Source organism: Microtus oregoni, unplaced genomic scaffold (genome assembly GCF_018167655.1).
Source record: "Microtus oregoni isolate MIOR12 unplaced genomic scaffold, Mior012 000044F_ref0000062, whole genome shotgun sequence".
NCBI classification, from domain to species: Eukaryota; Metazoa; Chordata; class Mammalia; order Rodentia; family Cricetidae; genus Microtus; species Microtus oregoni.
In genome coordinates, this window is record NW_024543218.1 from 11,995,839 (window position 1) to 12,020,216 (window position 24,378).

The following is a 24,378-nucleotide window of genomic DNA, read 5'->3' on the forward strand; positions in this document are numbered from 1 at the left end:
ATGCAAGCTCAGATAAAAGTACTGACTTTGATTGAAAGTTGAGGTATTATAATCTCCACAATATATTTCCATTCTCTGAATGTGTTTTCAAAGAACTATTAAGACACTAACCAATTCCATTGATTTATTTGTATTATTTTGTTATTCCTTTCTAATCTTTTTAAGTTAAAAAATTTATTTAGGACACATTTGCTGAGATACCTATTTTCTTTCTTGCAACTTCCAAGTAAGTCCTACTTTGACATAAATAGTAATCAGTAATCCACATTGGTAAACATCTTTTAGGGAGCAAGAAAAAAGGAAAGGAGACAGGGAATGGAGACCCAGACAGAGCCCATCTTCTCCAAATAAAGAATTAAGTATCTATTATAAACATCCTGATGTTGTAGAACATAAAAGAACAGGTTAGGAATCTTTGTCTGGAGGGACACGAATCGTGTTCTATATGTTTCTATACATTACCATTTCTTTTCAATGGAATTCTTGAAAAAAATAAACCATGATTTTTATATCCACTTTTGCTATGTTCTCGAAAATATGATCTTTTTGCAATGATTTTCAATAATTCTCTTAATAAACCACAATGACAAATTTGTTGCTTTTAGAAAGAAATTTCAAATTATGACTGAAATTAAACACCACCCAACAATGTACGCTTACATATATCAACACAATGTATAAATATTTTAACTATATAGGGCAATAGTGTATACATTTTTCTAGATAAGTTATAAAAAGCATATAATCAAGAAAAATCAGGAATGTAGAATGTCAAAGTAATTTTATGCCAAAGCAATCATGATGCTTTACTGACTTTAATTTTTTATGTTGTTTGTTATTTGTCTCAAAACTTGTGCTGGAGTTAGAAATTCTCAGCAAGCAGCCAATAAAAGTGATCCTCAAGCAAATGAACTGATTGACAAGGTTTCTCTGTTCCACAAATATGACTAACTTTTAAATATTATAAATAGCAGAGAATTTTGTGGTTTTGATGTGTGCTCAGTTATCTCTTTTAAATTAATTACTTGTTTTCTTGGCTAGGGGGTTACTAGTAGAAGCTATTAGCTATCAGGATTGGTGGGAGGTTACTGAATATATTTGTAGGAAATTGAGCAAGCTAGTATCATTTTCTGCTTCCAATTTCTGGGAATAAGAATAAAAATACATAGATGTTAATGGTATAAATGTTCTCTTTCAGAGTCCTAAGTTCCACTGTCCGGGAATCAGTTTTGAGCAGTGTCTGAAATCTGCTAGGTTTCATTCAGAATCCAAGACTGTAGTAGAATGATTCATGATGCCCAGATCACTTCAGATATATTCGCATGGCATTTACTATAAAAATCGCTTTACATTACTATAAAATAGTCACTGTATTATATTTATTTCACTTCTAAATATACAGCTGTGGAAATGTCTGAGATGCAACACCTGTTTTTAATCCAGAAATACACACGGTAAAATTGGAAAGAATGCACCTGTCATGTGGTAAAAAGTGGAAGAAAAGAAGAAAGAGAGAAAAAAAAACACACACAAAAACTCATACAGATTCTGTCCCCAGGAATTAAAAGAGATTAGAAACACTCTTATTTCTATAACAAGTATCTGGTAGGGCTAGGAATATTGCCTCATTTCTTTCGGTTTGTAAAATGTCTTATGTGTGAGAATAAGAACCTGAACTGAGATCACAGAACTCAGGCACAAGGCTGAGCACTTTAGGGTGCACCTGTAATCCAGCGCTGAGGGGACGGAGGAGGATGGATTTCTGAAGCTCAGGGGACACCTAGCCTAGTCGAACTGCTGAGTTTCAGGGTCCAGTGGTGCTCCTGTTGCAAACAGTAAATGTGGAACCTATTTGAAAGTGTGGCAACTGACTGTCCTCAGACTGGGCCTGAGGTCCGTTCCACGAGTATTCACCTCACCAGCAAACCATGCTTAAAAATCTTAGACTCAAGGGGGGAACTTAATATGATCTTTAATAAATTGACATAGTCTCAAATTGTCTTTTAAACATTTTTTTCTACAAATATAGAAATCTACCCTCAGCCCAAATGAGAGAAACCTTTCTTTGCAATTAATGACCGTTAATACAAAGCTTTCAGCTAACCAGGAATGTGGGGGACCCAGCTTCTATCAAGTTATTTATATCATCCCTTCTAAATTTCAAAGAAGGCAGGGGAAAATATGTAAGATGAAATACTCAGAGAAGTGCTCCAAAATGCTATAGTCTGGGCATGACACATTATTGCAATCATGAGCTCATAACATCTGGGGCTACTTGCACTAGGCCAGCACAATCTGACCATGTCAGAAATCAGTCATAGATAGCAAAGTGGCTTCATAAAGTCTTAACCAATATGACTGAACTATTAGATGCTAATGGATTCTGAAATAGGAAAAGTCAATGGCTTAATCTGTGTACCCACTTGCTGAGCCTCCCAAACCCTAACTTCATTGGAAAGCTCCAAACCAATGGACCACAAAATAGAATAAATAGGAATATGAGAAAGATAGTTCTGGGAAAGGGGTGTGTGTGTGTGTGTCAGGAGAGGGGAAAAACTTGGAGGAAAAACTGAAAAGTGTAGGTGATTAGAGTAATTAATATGCACTGTATACATGTATAAAGTTGATAAGGAACAAATTTCATTGATAAAATCAAAGAACAATAAAGGCAGAAGACTTCTGGCCTCTACATATGATTACTCACACCAATAAAAAGATAGACACAGAAAATAGACTCATCGTTTGCTAGTTCTTTATGAATATTTTATTTAGTTCTTATAAATAGCTGCCATTTTACTCATCAAATGGCTTAATATTCTTTCTGCATAGAAACAAACTGAAAAAGATTCATTTTTCAGGTAAATTTTGTCCGTTTAATATGCAGTGATTTATTATTTCCCTCCATTGTCCACCGATTTCATGTTTTAGTATTTATCTTTATATTTAATTATGTGTATTATTTTTTGTCTGTTTGTGGGGCTGTGCAAGGGAATTCAGGTGCCTACCAAAGCCAGAAGGCCTTTGATTCTCTAGACCTGAAGTTACAGTCTGCTTGATTTGGGTAAGAGGAAACTGGATCTCTTCAAAGATAGGAAGTTCCTTAACTGCTGAGCCATCACTCCAGGCCTGTTATTTTGCATTTTCAAGACAATAGGCCAAGAATAGATCACAGATAAATAACAAATTGTGACCAAGGGAGGCAGACAATTCAAACCAAGAGATATGACCAATGATTTCAAGTAAAGCCCCCCCCCCCCCCACCAAAGAAGTATCAAATATGACTTTACTATCTGGTAAAAGATTCATTCTGAAGCTGAACTTAAGGAAATATGTTGCGATAGAAGAGCTGAAGAGACATAAGGAAAGAAAATAACTGCTAAGTTAGAAAATACTTTAGAAAATGCTTTAAAAAATACTTAGATGACGGTAGTAATACTTTTTATTTGAATGATATACTGGCTGGTTTTGTTTGCCAACTTGATACAAGGTTAGAGACTTCCTTCAGAGGAAGATGCCTCAGATGAGGAAATGTCTCAGTGGGATCTACTATAAGGAATTTTCTCATTTAATGATTAATGGGGGAAGGCCCAGCCCATGGTATGTGGTGCCTTCCCTGGGATGCTGATACTGGGTTCTATAGGAAAGCAGACTGAGAAAACCATGGGAAGCAAGTCAGTAAGAACTTCCTTTCTATGGTCTCTGCATCAGCATCCTGCTTCCGGAATACTGCCCTATTTGAGTTCCTGTCCTGACTTCATTCAGTGATGAACAGTAATAAACCCTTTCTTACCTAACTTGCATTTTGGTCATGGTATTTCATCGCAGCAATAGAAACCCCAACTAAGATAAGTGAGCAGTCAAGGAGATCCAATGAAGTGACTGAAGGAATATATTGTCACAGTTCTGTAGGTAGAAGAATTAAGCTTAAGTCCACACTTACATGCACAGATTTGAGTGAAAAATGTATGCTATAATAATAATAATAATAATAATAATCATACATACATACATACAAAACTTAAATGCACCTTCGTTTGCTGGTTCTTCTTTCACTTTCTTTATATTATTTTACTTTAAATGGACATAAAATATCAAAATCACTTGATTTGTATTATATGATGGCTTGGAATGACATATACTTGATTATAACACATCAAGTTGAAATATGTTTTTTTTCTCAGATGTTTTCCACTTTTGTAACACTTCACTTACATTAAATTCTTAAATTACTTTACAACTGATTTTTATTAATACAAAGGAAAGAAACATAAAAAGAATAAAACAAACAGTAAAAACAGCTCCAATCGATACATCTTAAAAGTATAATGTGACACTGTGTATTTTCTAATTGGGTAATTTGTTTGGAATGAGAAGATTGAGACGATTTTGTTTAATAGTTGGTGCTCTGGTATGTATTAGGTAGTCATCAATTTTATCTTTTTAATATTAAAAAAATTTGAACACACACAGGGTTTTCAAATCAGAAAGAGGAAGAAACCAAAATACAACACCCTGAGAACACCCGGCTAAGATTTACGGGAGTTGAATTGGCAATGCTTGGAGCTCGGCACAGCCCCATACTGCCTCAATGATCTTTTTGTGACTTGATTCATATTCAAAGGTAGAAGTTATAATTGAATTTTCTGGTCTTGATGATACTCAAAATATCAGCTGGCAAATCTCAGAGAGTAAATACCCTCTGTGCATTCATTGATGATTGGAGAAAACAATTTGCTTCAGAGTTTCCATCAAATAAATGTACAACTAGTTTATAATAAATGGAAGTAGTTTCACTTTGAAAAAAATGAAGGTGGAACTGACATGAAATTCATCAGTGGGCATTGCAATGATCAAAACAGAACCAGTTTTCCATAAATATTAAATACCTTGGGTTTCCAATTTAATTTTCTTTAGTTGCCAAATATACAGGAGTGATTTTCCATTCCCTTGTAGAAAATGTAATCTTTTGTTCTCTCCTAAAATATATTTTTTACTGACTCTGAATAAATCAAATAATCAGTAAGCATTTGAGTGCCTACTTTGCATCCAGTGAATCATAAAATATATGTATGGCACATACTACATAAATATTATTCCTTTCCAAGTATTTCTTTAGCAAGGACAGAAACTTGCTTCCAACTTTTTAAAACTATTTTTCAAGTCAGATCTTCTGATAAAGCTGGTATGCCTTACAAAGCCAACTATTTAAACCAAACATTTAAACAGAGTTTTCCGAATATTGGCTTGATGTAGTTTCTTATCATATCTTGGCAAAAAATCAGCAATGTGAATCAAAGTTTTTAGGTTTGACAATATTTATACCTGAACTTTGAAGCTAAAGGTTAGTTTTGTATACATTTTATTCAAATATACATGAGGAGATTATATATTTTATGGATTTAGCATGATTTTGATAATAGTTGTTATCAGTGTAAAAACAACCTCAAAAATTTTATCTGAAAATGTTATTATACCTTAGTATAAATATTGAAGATTTTAAAATTCAAAATATTTCCCAGAATCAGCTCTTTTTATTGAGATAATTTTTTCTGATACTTGACTTTGAGGCGAATCACCTGTTGATATAGCTTTCCTTGCTCAGTTTCTTTCCAGGGGTTACCAATAAAGCATAGCTGTTTTAGGCCAGTTTTCAAATAAGTTCATAAATAAACATTAATGACTTTGCAAGCTTTTTAAAGATATAGAAATAAAACTTTCTTCATATTACTTTGTTATGGAATAATTTAAAAATATATTTTAATTAATTTCATAATTGGCAGATACACAAAACATCCAGTGTTTATATGAAATATATATATTTCCTGTTTCCTCCAAAATGTTTGTCAGATTGAGAATATGTATTGCTTCAAATAGGTACTAGTTTTTAACCATGAAACTTAAAACCCTTTCTTCAAACTCACTGAATGTAAACCACAAAGATGCCAACTTCATTCACTGTGCCACAAAGAAGCACAAAAAATTTTTGTTCCTAAATAACTATAAAAAATATAAGCACTGTTCAACAACCCCCCTCTGGTAAACGTTCTCTATTTCTCTCCTTTGGATTATCACTCAAATCTGAGTTTTTGTGAGCTCCTTTCAGATTTCACAGATAATGTGTGTTTAGATCCATAAATTAGATCTATAATTTAGATTCACACATTTGTGATGTCATACCTTATTATCTTTCTGTTCCTGGGCTATTTCACTTAATTTTGTGATATATAGATCCAAACAGGTTGTCATAATGACTTTCTTTATGTTTTATGACTTATCAGTATTATAAATAAATATTTTCCATTTATCTTTTTCTATTATTCAGTGAGGAATATTTAATGGACGGTGCTGTGTTGAATCTGTGTGGAGAAGTTGTTTGGAAATATCATTTACATTTTCTCTGGATATACACTCAGAATTTATAGATCATATAGTAGTTCACACATTCATTTATTCTATTTTTGTATTTGATTTTTTGATAATAAAGTAAATTCTCCCTTCCCAAGGCTAAGGGAACATTGCAGAAGGGGGAAATAAAGAGTGTTAAGAGCCAGAAGATCAGGAGTATGCTATGAGATTATGTCTCCTGGTAACACCAGAAGCTGTTGTAACAACACAAGGTCTCATCAACATGATATCATAAACCTCCTTATTTTCTAGGTGACCTCATATTTTGTCATAACAGCTTTACTAGATTCCAATCAGAAATGTGCAAGGACCCCCTCTTCCCTCCTCTTTCTCAAAAGTATTTCTTGAATGATGCTATTTGCGTATCTCTGTAAAGGAAAGTTTAAATTTAGCTTAGAGAAAGTTACATCCGTTTGAATTCCCTAACTCCTTAGATGAATCTGACCACTGGGAACTGCTCATATCTGTGCCCATGGCTTGTCCTTGAGCACATTGTTCCAGGGAAATGACTTTTAGTATTTGAGTTTATTCATAGCTTTCCTGTATTTTATTTTAAACTACTGAAAACCTTTAAGTACCATTTCTGTGGCCTAAGAACACCTACCTCATTGAATAATGCCATATTATGTTATTATGTTTGTGAAAGGAAATGTAATATAGTTACAAAATGTACGGAACATTACTACTTAGCAGAAAATCAACCATACTGATTTTTTTTCTAAAAGATTTCTCAGTACATTCTCAGTTCATTCTGTTTTGGTTAATATTGATATCAACAACATTCTATATACCAATAAATATATTAAATAGCTGTCTCCCACAGTCTTCAGTGTGAGGCTGATGATTAAGGGATTGTGGGTACATAAATGGAATAATTTGGTCCCATGTTTCACATACTTTGCAGACTTGTGACAAAGCACAGAAAAGGAAACAGTGTATTAGAAGACAATATGTATAATTAGTACCTGACAAACAGCCACAGATATGAATAGAGTGGTATAGAAAAGAGAAAGGAATGCAAGGCTCTAGGACAGATGGCAAGAAAGAAAGAAGGAAAGGAAGGAAGGGAGAGAAGGAGAGTTAGATACCCTTCTTAAAGAGAATTAAATGTTGACTAAGAACTCAGCAATGAAAAAAATTCAATCCATTCAAACACATGTCTGGGAAATTTTCAGAGAGAAGAGTATGGTGAAGACGGTACCAGTTAATTACCAAAAAAAAAAAAAGATTATTGCTTGGGAAATTGAAAAATACAAGTGCAACTGTAACGTGACTATTGAAGGAGAAATATACAAAGCATTTCAAAATGACTTCTAGAGTCAGACTAGAACTGGAATACTTCCAAACAAGGCAAACACATATTCCTCAGTGGTCTTTACTGCATAGAGTGGTTCGTGACTTCAGTGTGAGGGAAAGGTGAAATCTCTGTTCGTTGGGAGGGCTCTCTGTGTTCTCTACTTATGGTCTTTAAAAAGATATATAGCTCAGCAGTGTCTGCACAAACAACCCAATTTGAGACTTCGAGTTCAAAGGTTTGTACTGGAGGACAGTCAAATAAGGGAAAATATGATGTTATCAGTTACTCAACGTTTCAAAGCCTGAGATGTCAGACAGAAGTACAAGAAAGACTTCTGTAGACAGTTGTCTCAATACTCCACAGCTTTAGAGATAGAGATGGGTCTCAACACATCAGACAGGACATTGAGAAATATCATCTGGGAGGGCTTCAAAGAAGGAAGTAGTTTCATGCTCTCCCCTGCAGCAGCCCAGGGAGTTCCCCTAACATTTTAGTGTCTGTGACTCAGACAAACTAGCCTTCACCATTTTAAAGAATAAAATAAATTGAAGACTGACCAATATGTAACAGTTGGCATTCTCATTAAAAAACATTTTAATATAGATTTTAATAAAAAGCTTAAGAGAAAGAAGGAGACTTAGGGGAAAAAGTTATATACCTGAGAGCTGGGTTATGGGCTTCTCTGAGAGAGACAGCCAAATTTCATTGTCAATACAACAGTTGGTCCAGTCAGTCCGTCTCTCTCGTGCACACGTGTGTGCGATATGTTAGGAGGATTTGAAGGTATTTTCTTTGCTGGTTGAATAGGGTTACTAAATTCCATAACAGTAGTTCCTGATTTGTACCTGATAGGATGACAGTTGAGATAAACATCTACAGCACAGGGATCCAGAACTGTAGGATATCGTTACCGTAAGTAACAGGAAAAGTCTTTTGGTTGTTGTTTGTTGTAAGATGGGGTCTTTCTAGGTAGTCCTGGTGGCTCTGAAACTCACTACACAGAACAGACTGGCCTTGAACTCACAGATACCCTCTTCCTTCTGTCTCCTGAGTGCTGAGATTAAAGACGTATGCACCTCACATAGCTAAAGGTAACAAGCCTTGGCAAGATTTCTGGGAAATATCTGGGAAGATGAGTAAGGCTCATTCAAGGTCATAGCACATCAGACTTTAAGTCCAGAACCACGATTTTAACAGGATCTGTATATGAAAGGGATATTATCTCTGTGTCAGCAAGGGTTTATTGTGCCAGACGCTGTTTGTCTGTTCTGAAGTCCCTAAACACACTCAGAGCTCAGGGTCTTATGTTCTCCATTGATTTTCCTCTTTCCATACTGCCTCACAAACTTAGATTAGTTCTCAAAACATGAGCTAGTAGTCTTTTATTTCTACAGAATTCCAGTCAGAGCCCAAGCTGCTGTGTAACAGTTTCCTCTGAGAATTAAACACTCTTTCATGTAGGAAACTCATTAAGAAAGAAGGCTAACAACTCAAAATAGCCTCAGGATGTCCCTGAAATTGACCAGATTCACTAGGTGTCTCCTTCCCACAGGAAACAATAAGACCAGCAGCAAAGAAGACTCTGAGACTAGACTAGGAACTGTCTGCAGAAGCAGAAACCAGCTGAGCGTCACAGAAGGGGTTTGGATCAATTCAGACACTTAGGAAACTCTTCAGCCTTTAGACCTACCACAAGCTGTGCTGTCCCTTACTTTTGTGAGTTGTCACTGGGCTGGAGCGGGGTGGGCTTTGGTGATGAAGCATTTCTGCTCCTGAAAGTAAGCCCTCATTCATTGTTTAAGTTAGGGTTTCTATTGCTGTGGCTTACACTTCCCCATCCCTGTTCATCACAGAAGGAAGGCAGAACAGGAACTCACACAGGGCAGGATGATGCAGAGGCCATGAATGGGTGCTGCTTACTGGCTTGCTTCCCCTGACTTGCTCAACTCACTTTCTTATAGAATCCAGGACCTTCAACCCAGGGATGGCACCACCCGTGTTGGGCTGAACTCTTCCCCATTGATCACTAATTGAGAAAATGTGTTACAGCTGGATCTCATCTAGGCATTTTCTCAGCTGAGGCTCCTTCTTCTGATGACTCTGGTGTGTCAAGTTGTTACGCAAAATCAGCCAGTATACCCATATTCCTGTAAGTATCCCCAAGAAAACTAACTGGTTCACCTAGTTGTAATTTGGTGGTATCCATACTTTGATTTGTCCTGGATCCCTGTCTGGGGTGAATAGACTTGTGCAGCATAGTCCCAGGAAATTTTTAATTTTTCTTCCTCTAAATAATTAATCATACTACCTTTTTAGTTTCCAGCTTTCTATTGAGCTCCCTAGTCTTGAAACCAATTATGTTAATTATGAATTGCAATTTGATGGTAATGCTCTTTATCTCATTGTCATGAGCTGTAGTTCCGAATTTTTGTATCTTCCTTTTCATTCTAGATTGTTAGCTTTCTCTTAGAAAAAATGAGTTCTGACTATGGTTTTGTAGTTCACTGTCCCTGCGTTAGGGAAAAGACCATAGAGACAATTTGTACGAGTGAGTAAAAGACAGAAGAAAAACATGAAACAAATGCACAAAATCTGTGCTCCTTTTGCATTTTTATTTCCACATGTTTAGAATATACCAATGTTTTGTATCCTCAAACAGAACATGAACAACTAATTAACATAATTATTATGAGCTATTTTGTCTATGACCACTTTATAGTCTATTCATATATGCTTTTATTCTTAAAAACCTTTTCTCTCTTGGCTCAAAAATGCCTAAGAACTTTAACAGCAAAGAGTTAAGTCTCTTTACGGTGGAAAAACAAATAACCATGTGGAGAAACATCATATTTAATTGTATAACCAACTTTGTTATTATTTTATCTCCTGGTAGCAGAGTGAGCATATTTATTATTGTTTTAAACTTCACTAGCCGCCCTTATGGTTTCCTATGTTTGTTTATTTTGGGTTGTGGTTATGGTTCCTACGTAAATGTTTATAGATCTTGTCAACTTTCAGGCTACTTTTAGAAAGCTTATCTTCCCTGAAGGTAAGAATTTATAGTCTTATGGACATATTCACAAAATATGGTAACATGCTTCACATAAGCAGGGATAGAAATAGATATTTTTACAATGGAATTAGTCTGAAAGTGTAAACACCAGACTCAAGGCAACAGTACCTCTTCCTAACATAGCCAACCATGGAATTGCTACTCTCCCAGACTGTAACAATAGTGGTGGGTGGACACATGACAGGGAGGAAGTGGATTGCAACCACTATCCCATTCACAAATGGTACATAAAAATGCTTCCAGAAGCTACCCATTCAGTGCGCCTAACAAAGACTGAATGTACAACATTAAAGCCAAACCACTCTTTCTTTTACTGTTCTAATGCAAGCAAAAGGAAATTAAGAGTTGAATAAATAGGTAGTGAATCTTTATCGCTTTAGATATCTAAGCAAATAATTGTAAAAAAGTTATCTTTTGAATGTAATCCCTTAGTACATTTCTGTTTAATTTGATGAAAACCAAGAAAGAAAACAGAGATCAAAGGACACTCTAAATGCAATGGAGGTTGAGAATTACTTTCAAGGTTGTCTAGCTCCATAGTAAAAGGAGATAGGGGAAAGGGGATTTCTAGTGTGTTCTGCCTATCCAGACAATGTTCCTGTCAGTCCCTGAAATTGTCTTAAGAACTGCCTCATATTTCAATGTCTTAACAGTGTAATGCTATCTCAATGTGCAAGGCATTTACTGCTATAATTTTCAGGTTATAGATAAAGGATCTGTAACACCGAGCAGTTAAATGGAGTTATTAAAGTTCACCTATGCTTACGGGGTAGAAATACAGACTTAATGCTCCAGTGGAAGAACTGGAGGGATCTTGTATCAATGCTGTAGCCATTTAGTAAATTAGTTTGACACAGGTACCTCAGCCACATTAAAATCAGCTTACCTAGACTTTTCATTGATTATGACCCCACTTAATCCCCAAATAAGCATTCTTTCTCTTGCCTTTCATTTGTTTAGTGGAACACCCATCCACCAAGACATTCAATCTGTTATTTTTGAGTCATTGTAGAGCTCAATAGGTAATTTATATATTTTTTTCAAAATCAAGCACAGTATTTGAAATATTTAATGACTAAAATGCATAAGCCATGGTCCATCAGAATGGAAACCATCTAAGTAAAAAGCATAGTCACACGGTAACGTATGTGTCAGGTGTGATATTGATATTGATAGTATTCCTCCTACGACCTCCTATGACATAAATATTCACTCTATTATGAAAGACTGACTTCCATACTGTTTTAATATTCTGGTTATTAAACTAACAATCAGTAACTACACACAATGAGCCCCCGTTCTACTTCATTTAAAATTATAAAAGTCTCTGGCTTAAGAAAAAAAATGGTGATTTCTAGTCTGATATGTTTCACTAAATGTTATATTCTACGTGTTAATTTGAATACATTTTTCTCTAGTGAAAGTGAGGAATACATACAGGCATAGAAAGGTAAACGATCTGTAAGAGCATTACAATACTGATCTAAACAAATTTTACTATGCTTGTCTCGTATATTAACACAGGACTATTTAATAAAGTTTCTAACATATGGTAATTAATGTTTCACAATCAGTTTTTTGGAATGTATTTCTTAACATTTCTTATCTTCTCTCAAAAATATGGTTTTAATTATAAGGGTGTATCAAAATTTATTAAACACATTGGGGTGAGTTTGAACATTTAATTAACTACAGAATATGTTCAATAAGACTATGACAGCTATTCTATGGTATATTTATGTCCTTGTTTCTTTTCATGTTATGGTGACAAATGCCTAGCAAAGAAACTTGGGGGAGAATGTATTTCATCCTACGATCCTGTTTTCCCGTCTATCATGGGTAGGAAGTCAACACAGCAGGAGCTCACAAGAGCAGATCACATTGCGGCCTCTGTGAAGAAGATGGTCCTGTGTGCTTGGCTAACTTTAGTTTGCTTATAATGTTTGCCACGTAGGCCCAGGGGATGGTGCTGCCACCTTTTCTGTGGGTCCCTTCACCTCAGTTATCTCAATCAACAGAAGCTTCACAGACGTGCCCTGAAGCCAAATAATTACTCACAGGTATGTTTCTCTCCTAGCTTAGTTCTGCTTCTTTCAACTCGATTAGTCCTGCCACAAGTCAGGACTTCGTCCTCTGAAGAAGGCAGAAATTAATAGAATTTTATCTACACAGGAAATTTTCACTTTTTTATTTTGCTGAAAATTGACTTTATCCTACAATATATCATGATTGTGGTTTTCTTTGTCTCTTACTCCTCCCAGTTCCTATCCACCTCCCCTCCCATCCATATCCATACCCTTTCTAGCTCTCATCAAAAAAATGAAGCACCATATAAGGAATAATAATCAAATAAAAAACAATGAGATAAATCAAAAGCAAACAAATTGGAATCTGATAAAGCAACCAAATAAGAAAAAGAACCATAGGGAAAGCACACACATTTGTACCCACAGAGGTTCCACAAAGAGTACTGTTTATTTTACACATTGTGGATATTTTCATTTTTAATAATATTAATTGAATATTTTTAAGGAATTATGATGTTTTGGAGATAATTGTACTAGTATTAATCCCCTTGTTTAGTTTACCAAGGAGAGAGACTACTTTGTTAAGGAAGATATGGTTACCCTTAGATTTTAACCTGGAGTTATATCCTATACTTTCAGACTAATTATTTGTAATTGTTCCTCAACTTTATAATATTATTTTATTTAAAATAGTCCTTATCCTCCTCTGTTTAGCTGAACTTCAATCTCAAGGATAAAAATTTTACATTTCAACAAATAGTATGGCAGTTGCTTATTATTTGATAGCGACTTTCAGCATCTGGGAAACAGATCAGGATTCATGTCACCCCACACGGACCTTGTAAGATGGCAGCGAAATGTGGGAGTTTAGACACAACGCAGGTACACAGACTGCTAGTACTATGTGGGGTTTTGATGTGCTCCAAAAATCACTGCGTTTGACGCAGAGCCTAAAAAGGGCCACAAATTCTACAGTAGGATTTATTAAATCATTTAACACTTGTGTCTGAACGAACTTAGATTGAAAATAAACACGTGACCTAGTCAGTGCCTTTCCTTTATGCATCTCAGCTGTAAGAGCTGGGAATGCAGTGTATGCATATGTCCAGGAAACCTGAATGTAAGTGGCGATCATACACCCGAGCCACAGTGTTCTGTGTACTCTCTCGGTTCAGTGTCTTTCTCTGAATGAGGAAGGGAAGAGGCCTCAGTATCTTCCTTGTAAAGCAGAACCTAGCATTGTGATCCCAGATGGCCTTCAACTTTTGCTAACTACATTGAAATGCTTTCTAAAAACAAGTGTAAAGAGGGGAAAATCTCCAATGGACTGAGCTGTCTACTCTCCTTTGGACAGCTGCTTTCTCCCACAAAGAATTGCAATAATCGAGGAAGCACAGTTTTTTCTCATGTATTTCCCCCACAATTCTCAGTTCCCACCAGCTTTCCACTACAAATCGTAAGGAACCTTTGCTTTTGCTTCCTACTCTCATTTCCTTCAGTAAAGGAATGTGTGCATAGTGTAGCATGGTTTTCACAATGCAGCAAACCAGAAAATTTCATGTCAAATGCTGATATTAGGCAAAAAATAGTGGAGAAATGAAACCAGAAATGAGTGTTATAAGATGAGCTGGGATCCTGAGCTCTCCAGATCGTGTTTTCAGCTCTCACAGAAGGAAATCACCTAAGTACTCCAACTTTACTCAAGCATTGGCCAAAATAAAAGCAAAGGAAATAGAAATGATCTTATACCCCCAAAATGGTAATCTGAACCTCAGTATTTTTAAGAGAGAAAATCTTTGCTCAAAGATTTTCTCACTTTAGTTTATGGTCACTGAGGTTTCTTTTAAATTTTAATCACAAATAAAGGGTGCTTATTATTGGTATAGTTTTTCATTTCAAGGACATGAAAGAAAAATCACATACTTTATATTCTGTAAATATTTTTCTAGTAATTAGTTTCTTTTGTGTAACTGGGGAATGTTCAAAAATACACTTGATCGAGATTATTTCCTTTCTGATAATGTATGGGTGCTCACATGGGTGTGGTGCCCATGTGTGAAAGTCATGTTGAATGTAGAGTCGCTCATGTGTTTTCCTTCCACCCTAGAGACAGCGGGATCTGGGAAAATGGAGGCAAGAAATGAGGCACATTCAAGTACTACACATTAGCTGATTATATTCAGAGCATCCAATAGTTTCAACTCCGAGGGCTAAGAGGACTCACATGAGTAAAGTGTCCAATGGCAGGGACAAGCCACACATAGTGGGCAAACTGCGCATGGCAAGAACATGTCTTTCCATAGAGGTGTCTATAAATAAGTAGCAATAGCTATGTCACTATGTTTAAAATTCTGGCATATTCTTTGTAGTTTCATGGAAAGGTGTTAGGGAAATTTAAAAAAAAATCCTTACCTCTCCTCTGTAAATATAAAAGACTCTTAATTCAATTATTAATTACAGTCCTAAAGTTCACACTTTCAGGTTGTATTAACTTAGTAAGAGCTGCACCGGACCTATCCTATAGCCCAGGTAAGAAATCGTAGCAGATAAGCTCAAGTTTGCTAGTCATATTACTTTCCTTTGAAGAAAAAAATGAGCGTTGGTTGCACTGTAAGAATGAATCTCCTTTCCAGAGCTGTGATACTCAATGGCTTTTCATCACCTGCTTTTATTCCACAATTTTATACATGAATTGAATACATTCAGATTATTCTACTCCTTAAGTTCCCTTAGTTTGAGTTTCTGCAGCATGTTGATGAAACAGCCTGTAAACATGGAAGTATTGAGTCGATTGTCTGCTTCTTGAGAAGTCCTGGGGATGCTCATGTGAGTCTTCCTCCATGCTTCCGAGTAAAAGCAGTTCTTTACGTTATTGCCTCATTTTTTTTTAATTTATTTCCAGTTACTATCCAAAGAACAACTAAGAATAGACTCAAACAGGCAATTTTAATTGAACTTCTGAATGAAAAATCCTTCTAGTCAAACATAAGACAAGGTGTAGATTTGTTTCCCTTTTTAGGCAACAGCATACGTACTCATTGAACCATAGATATAAAATATAAATTTATTGCAGACTTGGATTTAAGTAAAACAGTATTTATAGCCTTATTTATAAAAACTTAAATGTGTTAGAAAAAATCCAGCCTCCTGGAACTTCTCTTTCCACGTTTTGCCACACCAAGCATGTCAAAGATTCTCTCCATACTTCTTAAAGGACCATCTCCTTCGTCCAATCAGTTTTTCAAATTCCCATTGGCAAAGGTGTGCACTGAAGTGGAACTATTTTATCTGAGATTTCAATTCTATGGATACATTTAAAAACAATTTTCCCATGAAAAACTATATTTTAAGTCAAATACTTCTATTTCTGGCCAGCATGCATATATGGGGAAAGATAAATCACAATCCTTCATCTCCAATTGGTATAGTCACCAAGGCCGTGTTAGAAAACACATAATAAAGCATGCTTACAAAATTATCCTCCTGTACATCCTTCAATTCATCATTTTCTATTCCATTTCTGTAGAGAAGTGTATATGTTAGGAGACTATCTTTTTATACATGCTAGGATGAATTTTTGCACAGAAATTCTACATGTGAGACTGCTATGTTCAGGCTGTACCACAATGAAGGAAGCAAACCAGGTTTCATCAATGGTAATAAGCTCTCCTTCCCCCTTTCATACATATTCTATAGTAGTACTAAATTGGGAAATTTTCACCTCCATTTCCAATTATTCTTGGTGAAAATCAATGGAGGTTTATCCACGCACCTGCTTGATTTATTCTCCAACAATTTGTTGAATCAATATATGTGTCATAACTATGTATATAACAATGAAATAAACTGTGTATATAACCATGAAATAACCGAAGAGAAATTCCTGTACTGAGAATTTTGAAAATACAAATAATTTGTAAAATAAATAACATATATAATATTGACATTTGTTTCATTAATTAGTATTCTTTTGTATTTTGTTTATTTTAATTTTTCTCATATACATTGGATCCTGACTGCAATTTCTCCCTCCTCCATTCTTCTCAGTCCCTCCTCTCAAGTCCCCTCTCCATTAATCCCTTCCTCTTCCATGTCCCTTCACATAAAGAGCAGATCTCCCTATCTTGTCAACCAAACATGTGATAACAAGTTACAAGACTAGTCCTCATATCCAGGCTGGATGAGGCAATATAGCAAAATGAAAAAAATGCAGGCAGGAGTCAGAGACAACCCCTACTCCCTCTGCTGGGAGTCCCACAAGAACATATAAGTTACAGAACCAGAAGGTGTATGCGGAGGCCCTAACTCAGACCCATACAGGGTTCATGTCTGTCATTTCAGTCTCTGTGACCCCGTATGAACCCTTAGTTGATTCTGTAGGTCATGTTCTTTTGGTTCCTGTACTTGACTATGTTGTTTTCCACAATCTTTCCTTCCCTATGATTCCCCTGGTCCTACCTAGTGTTCGGCTGTGGCTCTCTGTACCTGCGTCCATCAATTGTTGGAGGCTCCTGACTGGTGATAGTGGGGTAGGCACTGATCTATGAGTATTGCAGAATATTATTAGGAAGCATTTCATTGAATTTCTTTTCTTTTTCAGTTGTGTAAGATGGTATCTCAAAGTTGTTTTGATTTGCATTTCCCTGATCGCTAAGGAGGTTGATCATGACCTTAAGTGTCTTTTGGCCATTTGAACTTCTTCTGTTGAGAATTCTCTGTTCAGTTCAGTACCCCAATTTTAATTGGGTTAATTAGAGTTTTAATATCCAGTTTCTTGAGTTCTTTATATAGTTTGAAGATCAGATATTTTCTGACGCGGGGTTGGTGAAGATCTTCTCCCATTCAGTAGGTTACCTTTTGTCTTAATGACTGTGTCTTTTGATTTACAGAAGGTTCTCAGTTTTAGGAGGTCATTATTATTTTGTTATTACCTCTCTCTGACTTTTACTTTGGAAAAGATTTATCTATCTTGTTTATTTTCTCAAAGAACAAACTCTTTAATTGATTTTTGGTATTGTTCTCTTTGTTCCTACTTTACTGATTTCAGTCCTGAGTTTGATTGTTTCCTGCCATCTACTCCTCCTGGGTGAATTTGTTTATTTTCTCTAAAGCTTTCAGGTGTGCTCTTAAATTTCTAGTGTAAGATCTCTCCACTTTCATTATGAAGGAACTTAGTGTTATGAACTTTCCCCTAGCACTGCTTTCATTGTTTTCCATATGTTTGAGTAAGTCGTTCATTCATTTTTACTGAATTCTAGGAAGTCATTAACTTTTTCCTTTATTTCTGCCTTGGCCAGCAGTCATTCATTAGGAAGTTGTTCAGTTTTTATGAACTTGTAAGCTGGGTTTTGATCCTACTGCATATACTGGCTTTGAGGGAGCCTAGTCTGTTTGGATGCTCACCTTCCTAGACCTGGATAGAGGGGAGAGGACCTTGGACTTCCCACAAGGCAGGAAACCCTGGCTGCTCTTTGGACTGGAGAAGGAGCGGGGGGGAAGTGTGGGGAGAGGAGGGAAATGGGAGGTGGGGAGGTGGAAATTTTTAGCAATAAAAAAAGTCTAATGAAAGAAAACAAGAAGACACAAATAAGTGATAAAAAGGGCATTTAACATTTTTGGAGAGGAAGATTCAATAATGTTAATATATCAGATTTTTTCAACTTTATTTATAGGTTCCAAACTAAGTTCAATAAAAATTCAAAATTTTGTTTTGAAAAAAATAAAAAAAAGATTAAGAACCAAATACGGAACTTCAATTTGTGATCTCACTAAAATATAAACTATTTGGATGAAGAAATACAGATGTATCTGTATTTGGCTTGAATAGCTACAGCGAACAGTAGGTGAAGATACAGTGTGAAGTGACCCACATGCATCTGAAGAAGTGAGTGGGACAGTGGAGCCTGAGACCACAAGTCTGTAGCTCCAGATGGAGGGATACGTCAGTAGGTTCAAAAACAAGTAGCAAATCTCAACTCTGGGGAAAACATATCAAGGGCATGTTTTCAGGATTCCAAAATACATCATTAAGATCAGGATGAAAAGCCAGTTAAAGGTGACTCCCACCTTTAACTTTAGTGCTGGGGATGATCTCTGTGTGTTCTGAGCCAGCATCCTCCACATAATCATTTCTAGGACAGCCAGAGTTACATAGTGAGACCTTGTCTCGGCAAACAAACAATCAGCCAAAAAATAAAAGTAAACTGAAACAAATACAATCAAAACTGGAGCAGGTACTGACTAAAGTAGACTACCAAGAGACGGATGTGTATGACTGACAGTATAAAGCCAAGAAAAAATAAAGCTAGGTGCTTTAACACAGAAATTATTTGTGAGCCTTGTACACAAGCATTTGGGAGAACGACATATTTCACAACTCTTTTTGTGATCTCTACAGACATTGTTCAGCTTGCCTTCCGAGCCTAATTTCCTCCACCTTCAAGCAATAAGAAAAGTGCTTAGACAGACCTTCTCAGGTGTGATAAATTGGTGTATGGTAGAGTTTAAGAAATGTCATAACCTTGTTTAAAAACACTGTGACTGCAGTTTTATTACTTGTCAGTTTTGAAAACCATCTGAAATTCACTGTTTTAATCCAGATGGATGGACTTTTGTTGGGACAGGAAAATGTGTTCCTAGTGTATGATTCTAAGATTTATAATCCCATTCCTTAGATTATTCACTGTCTTAGAAATACCTGCAGCTACAAGTTCCAAATTTTATATATATATATGCTCCAGGCCATTATGTTATTTATTTGACTTTTACTTTCTAGATTCTACTTAAATTTCCACATTGATGAGCTGTTCTAAGTCACACAATATACTGCAGGGAATTTATAAAGTTTTGACATAAGATGTAAACTTGAACAGCAATGATGACTTCTAATTGCTTTTTCCCCTTGGGAGTACACTCCATGTCTTCCCTTGTGAGTGCACAAATTCCTTTGTGAGCAAAGAAAGTGTAATAAGGATGGAGAAGCCAGACAGTCCCTAAAACATCCTTCCCTGATCCTCCCCTCCTTTTTTTAGGGGGGGGGGGTTACATTGAAGATTTTGTTTGTTTGTTTTAGTTTGGATTTGCTTGACCATTCATGTCACTAGGAAGAGATTTGTAATTTTTATAAAATAGAATAGCATTTCAGGTTACCTTCCCATATACAGCCCATAGAACAAAAGGATGCAAACACTCATCATACAGGAAAAAAATGAAGGAAAGAAGAAAGTGTATTCATAGTCAATTCTTTAAATAATTGATTTTATTTGGACATGCGTGTGAGAGAGTCTTTTCTGTGCAGTATGGGGCTTACTTCCCAAAGGACAGATGAGGTTCGCATGGACTCTGGAGCTGGGTGTTGTGAGCCACTGGACACAGATACTAGGAACTTCTCTAAGGTCCTATGGAAGAGCTGGTAGGGCTCTTAACCACTGAGCCACTGTTCCAACCTCTCATTGTTTGTTTAACAATTCTATTATCAGTCCAAATAAAAGTTCATAACTTTTCCAAGTAAAAGGCATAACAGCATCAATGATGTCCCCAAAATATATCAGAAGCTGTGACTTTGAGAACCAGGCTTATTAGCTCTTTTTGTTTTCCTAAATGTTGGGGGAATTTGTGCTCCCTGAAGGCTAAAGAGTGTAACATTTTATAAATCAAATAAAAAAGATCTAAAGACAAATACGTGAGAATTACCTATTGAATACTGTAGGCAAAGAAACTTAGACAAAATATTAAAGTTGATTATTTCTGTTAGTTTAAGTTGACCAAATGTTTAAATATTTGTCCTTCCATGACATCAAGACAAAGGGGTATGTGTGAAAATTTATGAAATAGCTTATATCTCCTTAATGTCTCTCATTTTGAATTTGAATGTTTCTTTGAACACACTCACACTCAACAAAAGTCTATACTCAAACATGATAAATATCACCTATGTGTTTGCAGAGCTTTTTTGAACAACAATTGTAAAAACAGTAGGAAACCCTCTCTGAACTCATTTATACTTATTATATGAAGTTTATTTCCCATCTAAGGCTTCCAAAAACATCTTTCCAAGAAATACACTGAAAATAAAGCAATCTAATCTATAGTGATGCCAAGCTAATATTAATGATCTTGGCTAAGGACAAATCCAAAGCTCAAATTCTGCCCAGAGGGCAGAGGACTTCTCCACTTGATTAATTCAAAAAAGAAATGTATAATCATTAGGTTTTGCATAACTTCATATTTTTTTACCTTTTATAAACCCCCCCCCCTTTTTTTTTTTTGAGACAGGGTTTCTCTGTAGCTTTGGAGCCTGTCCTGAGATTTTATAAGTTCTTATGCACCATTTATTGGAGGGTTAACATAAAACAGAAGGCAAATTCTTATGCGTGTTTTGTGTACTCTGTTGAGGATGTTTGTGTCTGAGATGAAAGTGATAACAATATAAGCAGCTTGTTACTGCTATGCTTCAGACAGCCTACAGTTGATTTCAGTCTTTCTGAATCTTTGAAGTAAAATAATGCTGGAAGCTCATTTTTATTTTTCCATTAGCATCTCAGAATTTTTAAATGTAAACTGAATGTTTATGGTACGTGTTATTGGTGACAGTTTTTACAATAATGTCCTTAACTTGCTAAAGTTTGATGATTATCATAACACCATCCTCATTGCATCTCTCATGCAAACAGCAATGCTGCTTCATGAGCTGCCATATACCATGTGTAATACCTCACCACAAACTTGACAGAGATGACCACTCAAGCTACTCATGCAGTTTGCAATGTAGAGATCATGGCATTTTATTGGAATAAAGTGCCACAAGGCATTACTAATTGCAAAGGGGACATCTGGCTTCAAAGCTTTTTTTAAAGAATGACGTCTTCCTAGGGGTTAACACAGAGATTGATATTAAGTGGAAGCCAATGCTGATTTACTTCCACAAATCCTAGGAGCTTTAACTGTTATGCTAAACACCCAGCCAGCCTATGCTATGGAAATGGAATAACATGGATAACTTGCTTCTTAGGTTTACTCTGTCTACATCCACTGTAAGGCCATACTATGTAGCAGAATATTCTCTTCAAAACACTTCTGATTGTACCATTACTCTCATCTAGGGAATTCATGTTTTCATACATGCGAACATCCACTGTGCTGCCCATGGATCAAGGAGTAATTTGGAATTTCAAGACTTATTATAAATAAACACATTGCAAAATGCTATCACTGTCAGGCTAATTATTAAAGAGTATAGGTAAAACAAATTGAAAGTCTTAGAGGTCATAGAGGACTTGCCATTCTGGATGTCATTACAGATAGTAATTATGTGAGCAGAGATGTCAATATATCAGCTTCAATAAAAGTATGGAAGAAACTCCAAGCCTCATGGATAGGTTTAGGGGACACAAGAATTTAGTGATGCCACTGACTTAAGATGTAGAAATGAAACAACCAAAAGTAGTGACTGGAGCCCAAAGATATGACTGAATTTCTGGAGGAGTATAAAAAAATTAATAGATGACATAATGTTACTGATAAATGAAAAAAGGAATGATTAGTTGATATTGTTGTAAAATGGAGCGTGAGGGACCTTGCCCTGCCAAAGTGTCACATGGCATGTGAGAGCCCACAGGAGGTGAGGGACAGACATGCCATGAGGAAAGCTTATGTGGAAGTTTTATTGAGATAAAGGGAGTAGGGGAGAGAAGGGAGAAAGAGAGATACAGAGAGGAAGAGGAAGAATAAGCAAGGACCAGCCTGCCTCTTCAGAAGAGTAGCTAAGCAGAGACTGGGAGTAGGCAGAGTTTGTCTCTTAAAGGGACATTTTAGCACCCATAGGACACTGGGATGGCCAGAATACTGCCTGCACCCATACTGCCAGGTGACAGAGGTCAGAGCAATGCCTGAATCCTGACAGATACATAATCCAAATGTGAGGAACCTGTCATATAAATTATTGGTAAGACAAAGGAGTTAGAATATTCTACAAACTTTCTAGCATTAGTGGCCAACTTTGACTCTAACTTCGAAGGTTTGTTGTTTCCAAAAGTTTGACTAAGTGCCCCCACAAGTCTTGTGAAGGGAGACACCATTTAATGCTGTTAATTTCATTTTTGTCACATTTAAGAAGTTTGTTATGATCATCCTAATTTTCATCTCTTTTTTGTGGGGTTAACAATTACTTTCTGGTTTTATCTGAGACCTGTACCATGGAAATGAATTTATGTGTGCTACTCTAAACCTGGTGAAAAGCAATGTCTCGGAAGGCTGTAGATCCTAGGATAAATAGTCACAAATAGAATTGCCTTTTGATATTTTTATATATACCCATTGTCAGAGTCTATGGATGTGGATTTGTTCTACCTTAACCAGAGATAAGAGAGCTCAGGCCTATTCTTTCTCCTTCAATGTTACAACAGGAGACCTGACCCAGAGTATGGCTGCCTACAGGATGCTTGGCCTAAGGTGTGTTGCTGTATGTCCTTCCTAACACCAGAATATTTAACTCAGGTTGCTTCAGGTATTGAAGAGCTAATTTCTCTGTTTGCTCTTTGTGTCTTAGCAAAGTGTCCCCTGCCCCGCTTTTGGATTGGTGAATACAAATCATAAGGAAAGTAAACAGGAGCGAATTCCATATTCACTGGTTGTCCTCCCAACTCTATTTTGTGTCTCTCTCTATTTCTTTTGTATCTCTGTTTTGTCTGACTGAAATTTCTAATCCACATCCTCCTACCCTGGAACGTACAAACACGTTAAGGTTGTACCCTGACACTGCTTCCACTTGGCTCAGAGAAGGTTTCTGTCACAAAGGACAGTGGTTAGAGCAGAAGCTCACAACTGGCTAAAGTACTGGGAATAAGTGACCCTGGGTACTTAGCCTTTTATTCATTTTGCACATTCCAAAAAAGAAATGAAATTTTTAAAATATATACTTAGTCATATTAAAAAACTTCAAATTTGTTTTCTTTACAATAAGAAGTGATATTCTTCATGAAGCTTAAATTGTTGGGTCTCTACCTATCCCATGATGCCTATTTTGGTATACAAATGCTTTTCCAAATCAGAATATTGACATTTCATCAGTAATGTAATAACATTGGAAAGTAGGGTAAGAAGACTTGGTAGGTAAAATGCTTGCTGTGCAAGTAGAGAATCTGAGTTCAGCTGCTCAGAACTCATGTAAGAAACTAGAAATTACTGCAATGTGTCGGCCATTACATTACCGGAGACCAGGGCCAAGGGGATCCTGGGAGCGCACTGTCCAGACTCTCAGAAAATAAAATAAATAAATCTAAGAATTGGGCCAACGAGATGGTTTAGTAGATATTTTTGTGTGTGCAAGCCTAAAGACCTATGTTCAAGACTTACAACCTATTTAAAGATGGAAGGAAAGAATTGACTCTATAAAGTTGTCCTCTGGGTTCTACTTTATTCCTGGCCATGGCACATCTGTACTCATTTACACACACACACACACACACACACACACACACACACACACACACACACTTGGCATACAAAAGAGTTCCACAATAGCCCAGAATGGAGTATAATAAAGATTTATTTATTTGGTTATAAACTCATAGAAAGAG